General features: G+C 50.6%; 1 long non-coding RNA gene across 1 annotated transcript; it reads right to left on the reverse strand.

Moving 5' to 3' along the window:
• Window positions 1-3,323: 3,323 nt before the first annotated feature.
• On the reverse strand, window positions 3,324-8,011 carry LOC144319758 (uncharacterized). The gene is made up of 2 exons (XR_013385491.1): window positions 7,835-8,011; window positions 3,324-6,151 (listed from the first exon to the last, which is right to left on the reverse strand). It is a non-coding gene; the product is annotated as an uncharacterized LOC144319758 (long non-coding RNA).
• Window positions 8,012-8,451: the final 440 nt, after the last annotated feature.

The following is an 8,451-nucleotide window of genomic DNA, read 5'->3' on the forward strand; positions in this document are numbered from 1 at the left end:
ATCTGTTTTTCTCTGATTTTTTTCACTTAGCATAATACCCCCTAGTTCTATCCACATCATTGCAAATGGCAAGAATGCATTCTTTTTGATGTGTGGGTAATATTCCATTGTGTATGTGCACCACATCTTCTTTATCCATTCATGTGTCAATGGACATCTGCACCATTGCCTTTAAAATGTATTTTGGTCATCACAGAGAAACCACCATGTCAGTTGGGCCATCCACCCCCCACCTGGGTCTTCCCAATCACAACAGCTGCCCACAACTCTTCCCTGTCTCCCTCCACTCAGTCCCTCTCGAAGGTCATGTAGACATTGAGAAGGATAAGTGCAATGATGGGTGACAAGCAGGCAGGACTGAGTTCTCTAAGCAGAAAACTCGGAGTGTAAATCTTGGGGCTGCCACCACCAGCTGTGTGACTCTGTGCCTGTCTCCCTCCATCCACATAATGAGGATGATCATACCTGCCTTAGAGGTTCCCATAGGAATATGACACACAGGGCAGGCATGGTGTCTGGCACCTTGCTGCCGGGGAGCAGAACACAATTGTGAGTTTTAAGAAAGAAATAATAATTGAAAAACAACTCTGTGGGGGGCACCTGGGTGGCTCAGCGGTTGAGCATCTGCCTTTGGCTCAGGGCATGATCCCGGGGTCCTGGGATCAAGTTCCACATTTTGCTTCTCTCTCTGCCTACATCTCTGCCTCTCTCTCTGTGTCTCTCATGAATAAATAAATGCAATCTTAAAGAAAAAAAAAAAAAACCCAAAAGCAGAAACCTCTGTGGAAAGCCTGTGGTCCCTCGAAAATTGAAACCTAGAATTACCAGACGAGCCAGCAATTGCTCTCCTGGGCATATATACCCCAGACTTGAGACAGATGTCTAAACAAATCTTGCATACAGATACTCACAGTAGCATCATTCACAAGAGCAAAAGGTAGAAACAACCGAAATCTGCATGGACTGATGAGTCGATAAAATACGGTGTCTAAACACAAAATATTGGGCTATTGGGCCACACACAAGAGTGGAGACCTCATCTGTGCTACGACACGGGTGAACTAGAAAACATTATCTGCATGAGAGAAGCCAGACATGCGTGTCACATGCTGTAGGAGTCCAGGAGTCCAGGCACGGGAACTGTCCAGAAGGAGTAGATCCACAGAGCCAGGAAGCAGCTGATGGGGGATGGGGGAGTGGCTGCTTAATGGGAACGGGGTTTTCCTTTGGAGCAAGTGGAATGTCCTGGGAGTAGTTAGTGGTGGTGGCTGCACAAAACCGTGACTGCACCAAATGCCACAAATGGCAAATTCTATGTTATGTACTTTCTCAGAACTAAAAAAAAAAAAAAAAAGGAAGAAAGAAAAGAAATGAACAGAAGCACTGATGGTGCCCTCCTTCCCGGCCGTCTGAGCTCTGCTACAGGTGGGCTCCTCTCCGGCCTGGGGGAAAGGCAGGCACACACTTCGGAGAAAATCAGGAGTGGAGGCTCAGAAGGGGTCTCCTCAACGCACCGTCCCCCCCCAGGAGCCCCCTGCCCTTCTGATGCCCCCAGCCTCAGGGAGCGACAGGGGCCTCACCCTGCTGCTCTCACACCTGGGAACACCTGCTCTGCATTTGGGGGGCTCGCTGTGAAGCACCCCGAGTTCTGACAGAGGGGAGGCAGAAAGCTGGGAGTGGGAGGCCAGAGAGGCAGGAACAGACCCAGAGCGGTGGGGGGGCAGGAGGGGGCGGACTGGTGGGGGGTGCCCGCCCCTGGATGCTTCTTGCTTGAGCATATTCACCCAGCAAGAGGAAATCAGGGATTCTGGGGCCTCAGCCCGGCCTTCTGTGACATCGCATACTTGGGGAAGTCACTGGGTCCCTCTGACCTCAAGCACCTCCCTCCTGGGTCCACACAAGCATCTGGGGGGGGGGTGGCAGAGGACTGAAGGGCAGGCGGCGGCCACCCCAGGGCAACACCGTCTTTGGGGCTGCCGCCGCCAGGTGGCTCTTCCTCTTCTGTGGAGCCTCACAGGCCCCCGAGGCCACAGCCTTGTCGAGGGACTCCTGGCACCAGTCACCCCACCGACTTCACGACTCCGCTAACGCTGTCTGGGGCCTGGGGTCCAATCTGGGGTTGCGGGTCCCGGGGCGGGGCCACCCGTCTGTGTGCCTGCATGCAGCTCGGGCCCAGGCGGCAGGCTGGGGTGCAGGCCCCCCCGCTGCTCTCTGCCCTTTCTCCTGCACGGAGTGGGGGCTCTGCACATGGACCCCTCCGTCTGTGTCCACCCCCCACCCCTTCTGTCTTTAGCTCCTCTTTGGACTCATGATTTCCAAGCCTTTCTGCAAAGTCCTCTGCCTCGCCGGATACACGATATTCTTCATGGTGGTGTCCACGGGGCCTCCTTTGGCTGGTGTTTAGAAGTTAACCATGGGGACAGTCACCAGAGTCACCTGTGAGCACGAGGCCCTGGTTGGAGGAGAACGTGGTTTCCTTCAGTCCTCAAGCCCCCGGCAAGTGCAGCCCCCACCCTGACCCCAGCCAGCCCCTGGGGCCACAGGGACGGAGGCAAATGAGCTGCTACCCTCAGGGCTTAAAGTCTAGTAAATAAAGTTCTTAGTGAAACAGTAATAATGATAAAAACTAAATGATATCTTCTAAGCACATGGCATTGTCTTCATGAATGAATGAATCAGCAAATGAATGAATGAAATTCTCTGACAACTCTCTGATGCTTGTGCTACTTTATAGAGGAGGAAACTGAGGCTTAGAGCCTGGCAGGAACTTTCCCGAGTTCACACAGGAAGTGGTGGAGCTGGGATCTGAGGCCTGCAGTCTGCTGGGGGACCTTGACCTAGACCATCCCCTGAGGGCCCGGCTCCAGGCCTCACCCCAGGGCACTGGGCCAACGGGATCGGCAGGGTCTCACTCAGACAGTTTCCTCAGATGTTCTCTGGGGACATCCGCCCACACTCCTTCAAGCTCCCCTCAACCACTGTCACTGGTGCTCACCAGCTCGCTCCGAGGGGCTTCCTGACGATCTCAATGGGATAAAGACATGGAAAGGTGTTTCTGAGAAATAGCCCAGTGACTACTGCACAGTCAACACCATGCCACAACCTCAGCTTTGTTTTCATGTAATCTTGTGATCTTGGAAGATGAGTATTGATTTGGCAAACTTGACAAAGGACTCAAACAATGCGGCACAAGCCCACATGACCTCGTGTGTCCCTAAGGGATGCCTCCGTGCTTCCTCTGTCATTGGAGCCTCCTTGGGGTTTACACTTGGACCCTGTGTTGATGACAGTGACCACGGTTTCCTAATTCAGGCACAGACACATTTAAAAAAAAACTATTTATTTATTTGACAGAGAGAGAAGAGAGGGAGAGAGCGAGCGCGCGAGAGAGCACAAGCAGGGGGAGCAGCAGGTAGAGGGAGAGGGAGAAGCAGGTTCCCCCTTGAGCAAAGAGCCCCACATGGGGCTCCATCCCAGGACCCGAGATCATGACTTGAGCTGAAGGCAGACACTTAACCTAATGAGCCACCCAGGTGCTCCCAGGCATGGACACATTTTATCTGATCAGGAGTCAAACTGTTACTTCAACTCCAAAATGGGAGATTTAAATGATATCTAAACTTACTATTTTTTGGTGAAATAGCTCCCCAGGATTCTTTAATGTTTAGAGAAACTTGAGAGATCCTGGATATATAATTTCTGGTCATATTATATCATTATATTAGGTGTGGTACGTAAAATCCGGTGTCCTAGGCCTCCCCTGAAGGGCAGTGGTGGGATCCCATGACACTCTCATTCTGTGACACTGTCATCAGAAGAAACTACGTTTGGGGAACTCTGGTTAAGCGCTTCTCTCTCTCTTTTTTTTTTTCCCTAAAGAATTTGTTTATTTATTAATGAGAAGCACACGCAGAGGGAGAGGCAGAGACACAGGCAGAGGGAGAAGCAGGCTCCATGCACCGGGAGCCCGACGTGGGACTGGATCCCGGGACTCCAGGATCGCGCCCTGGGCTGAAGGCGGTGCTAAGCTGCTGAGCCACCCGGGCTGCTCTCTGTTAAATGCTTCTCAAACTTTAATCTGCCTATGAGTCTCCTGCAGATATTGTCAAAAATAGAGATTCTGATTCTGTCGCTCTGGGGTGGGGCCTGGGATCCTGCACTTCTAACCAAGGCCCAGGGGAGGCTGATGGTGCTGGTTCTCCAACCACACTGAGTAGAGTGTAGGAGGATTGCTTGTGCTAGAAGTTGGAAAGTACTGCTCTGCACAGTAAAACTATACCGGGGGTGTGCTGAGGTTAGGATTGGCCAAAATGTCCATGACAGCGATTACCCTGAATTATATTCAAGAGAGGCATTCAGTGGGGTCATAGCAAAAGAACAAAACCCAAGAGCAAACCGAAGAAGGCTTGTCATCTGCTATCTATCTGTCCAGGTGTGTGGACAGCTGAACACGCCCGACCCCACCTAGGAGTTGGGCATCCAGGTGGACATAGCAGGGCTGCGCATCGGGGAGGGGGCATGGCCCCAACATCATACTCAGACCTCCCGTCAGCCGTATCCCCGTCTTGGCTTTCTGTAACTCTGTGACTCTCACTGCCTCCCTGGCCCCAACGGAGACTGTCCTTTGATGTTCTGTCTGCAACATCAAATTATAGAATCATTGATCTCACACTCACTGTCCTCTCTCTCGAACTATCCATCACTCAGGCATTTGTCAGACAGGGGCTGGGGCCGGCTGGATGCTGGACCTGCTAAGCTATTGGAAAATGATGCTTGTTGATTAAAAAAAAAAAAAATTCTTCATGCTTTTTAGTTTGACCTAACCGAAGTGTTGCCAAGACAGACTCTCTATAACTTTTTTTTTTTTTTACCATATAAGCACTGATTAATTCATTAATTCCAAAAGTATTTGAATGCCTACTGTGTGCAAGGCACTTTGCCAGGTGCCAGAAACACAAGGAAACAAGGCAGACAGGGTCCTTGAGGTCTGTCATCCAACGCAAGGAGTAGACCATGAATGAAGCCTCATACACATAAAGATGTGATTATAAGTATGCTAAGTGCCGTGGAGGAAAAGGATGGGGGCGTCTCACAGAGTGGGGGAGGGAGGCACCAGGATAAAGGGACGGTGAGCTGGGCCTACAGGGTGGGGTGGGGTTGGCCAGAGGGGGTTGAACTTGTCTTTATTGTCTATGGACTGGATCACATCCTTCCCCAAATTCACAGGTTGAAGCCCCACTCTCCAACGGAAGTGTATTTGCATATATAGACTTCAAAGATGTAATTAAAGTGCAATGAGGTCGTAAGGGAGGGTTGATCTGATGGGACTGCTGTCCCTGTAAGAGGAGGAGACCCGGCGGAGTGGGGGGTACATGTAGAGGAGGACCATGTGAGGACACAGGGGGCGCAGCCGTCGGCAAGGCGAGGAGAGAGGCCTGGGGGTGTGGGGACCAACCCTGCCCACACCCTGACCTGGGACTCCCAGCCTCCCGAACTGTGAGAAAATTCATTCGTGTTGTTTAAGCTGCCCCTTGCCCCCGCTGTGGTCCTCTTACCGCAGCCCCGGAGCAGCGAGCCCGCCCAGCCTCGGGACGGGCAGGGCCGGCCAGGCTGCTCGGCGCAACACAAGTCTTCAGAAGCAGCTTCTCTGCTGGCAGCTGCCTTGTAACCCCCCAAGATTTGTGTACCTGCTGTGTTCACCTGGACGGTTCATGTACAGGGAAACAGTTTAGAAACAGGTTTTGCTTTGTTTCTCTTAAAAGGCCTTCACGGTTTGTTGGAGATGGTTCTTGAAACCCCAAGAACCCCAGGATCTTCATAAGCAAACCTCTGGCCAGGTGACCCTGAACAAGTCACTTAAACTCTGGGCAGTCTCTTGCTTTCCTCTAACGTGACTGTAAAGCCCACTCAGTGTTAAGGTTCAATGTGACCTAATTTTCATATCACACCAAGGTTTCTTTTTCTCGCCCTGAAAATAGCACCTGGACACCTGGACACCTGGCTTCGCCTCCGCAGGGGTTGAGCCCCGCCCGTCCTCAGGGAAGTGCTCTCAGGTGCTGTTGTTGGGGTGGCCCCTGCTGGAGGCGCTGGAGCCGTGGCAGGGGGCTTCTGTTGGCCCTCAGCGGCTGAACGCCCACCCTGTGTTGTGATACTGTGTATAAAAAGGAATACATTATTTTGGTCTTTGTCCCTGGGTCCTGGCCATGGCTCCTAAAACTCTTGTAATTTCCTAACTGATAGGAACAATGAGAGCGTCTTCCATTATAATAGTTGGTCTCTGTCCACTCCTGAAACCTGTCTGGAGTGATTAAAGGGAGACTCTTTTGTTTGCACAGCAAGCCCTTTGCAACCACATCTTTTATCTTAATGAGGTGGCTTTTAGGAAGCCCCTGAAGATGGCTCAGAGCTGATCCACCCTTGCCCTGTTGACTGTAGCTCCCCTAGAGACGCTAGAGATCACTAACTGCCAGTGTAGACACCACCTTTCTAAACACTGCTGCTAAGTAGCTGTGGGAACTTAAAATCACTTCAACTCCTTAGAAACTGAGATTAAAGAAGTTAAATGCGGAGGCATGGCTGTAAAAAAAAAAAAAAAAAAAAAAGACAAAAAAGAAAAAAAGGGTGGAAGATCCTTGGCATCTGGAAGCAATGGTTCTTATGCTTAGCATGGCTGGTTAGAATCACCTGGAAGGCTTGTGAAACCACAGGTCGCTGGCCTCACCCCCGGGATTTCTGACTCCGGAGCTCTGGGGTGGGACCTGAAAATTGGCATTTCCATCAGATTCCCTGGTGATGCTGATGCTGTGAGTCCTGGGGTCACACTTTGAGAACCACTGTGCTGACCTTTGTCCCCACATGTCCTCAATGTCTAAGGAGATGGCCCCAGACCCAGGGTGGGGAGAGAATGATGCAGAACTCTTCCTGCCCAGAGTGATGTGCCAGGGGGTCCCTGTGCCACGGAGAGTGGAGTCACTCCATCATCCCAGGCAAGGTCGAGGAGGCTGATGGAGGGAGGGCTACGTCCCTGCCCTTCCTTTTCTGTGAAAGGATGGGAGTTTCATGTGGGGAACCTGTTTCATGACTGGGGGCACCTGATTCTCCCACACTGGCTCCACTGTGGTGTCTGGTCTGAAAGCTGTTTGTTGCCGGGGCAGAGACAAAGGGGCTGGAGTGAGAGAAGGAAGTGGTGACTACAAGGTGGAGGTGGGCGGCTACCTGTGTTCCCACCACCCAAAGGGCCAGAGATTATGCTGGGGAGAAGGGACTTTGTGGAAGGTTCTGGTGGTAATCATCCTCTGAAGCATAGATAGCACCACCACTGGAAGTGTGGATGAGGAGAGGGGATCACGGAGTGATTCTGGGGGGCAGGCAGAGGCAGAGAGAGAGGGAGGGAGAGAGAAAGGAGAAGAGGAGGGGAGGAAAGGAGGAAGGAGGGAGAGAAGAAAAAGAGCAAGAGAGCAGGGGAGGGGAGAGATGAAGAGGAGGGGAAGGAGGAAGGAGGGAGAGAAAGGGAGAGAGAAAGGAAAAGAGAAGACACACAGTTGCTAGAGACTGTGTTGAGAAGGAGGAGGGGCGAGGGGAGCAGCTCTTTCAGGCTTTGGAATAGAATATGAAATTACAATCGTAAAATGAACAAGACCAAGTCTTAAACACCAAAATGAAGCTCTTTCAATAACTTCAGTACCTTGTAGAATCACACCGCCATTACAGGAATCTCACAGATAAGGAGAATCTCCAGAGCACAGTTTCTGGGAAAATGAAACCTTTTCATGTTCATCCCCCAAAGAGCTGAGACTTGTTAATAAACGACTCACAATGATATTGGCCATATTACCTGGGGTCTTGTTTTTCTGGAACGACCCATAGAGGATCCTTGGCTGGCTCCCTGCTGAAACAGGTAAGTGGCCCAGGTTGGAAGACTGTTACTCCTTTAATATTCTTCGTGTCCTGGAATCTAGGTCGGTGTCTTCCATTGTCTCATGCTGTCCTGACCATGGGATTACTTCCTTCTAGAATCCTGTGTGCTGTTTGCCCCCAATCCCTTAGCATTAAAATAAGTTATGCAGTAAATATAGAATTAAATGCAAGAACCTGTGTTTTCCCAAGAAAATGAAATTTACTGTATCCATGGGAACGATTATCATCAAACACTTAATGGCTTTATAAAAAGAAAATGTAACCAAATGCCTCTATAGAAGAAGGCACAGTATTAAATTGGCTAATAAGAGGGCTCTCGCTTTGAGCGTATCCAGCAGGACTTTCATTAAGCAGAAGCAGCGTCAGCTAGATGTCTTTACTAACCAGAAGTTTTATTTCAGTCCTCGACTTTTTTGGAGACAGGGAAAATAATGTGAAAGCAAGTTCTAATAAAATTTTATTCCAGAAAGCAATTTCCAGGAGCTATCTTGGAGTGCAACCCTATCTTTTCTTGTTTTACTTCTGCAAATAAAA

This window comes from Canis aureus, chromosome 8 (genome assembly GCF_053574225.1).
Source record: "Canis aureus isolate CA01 chromosome 8, VMU_Caureus_v.1.0, whole genome shotgun sequence".
NCBI lineage: Eukaryota > Metazoa > Chordata > Mammalia > Carnivora > Canidae > Canis > Canis aureus.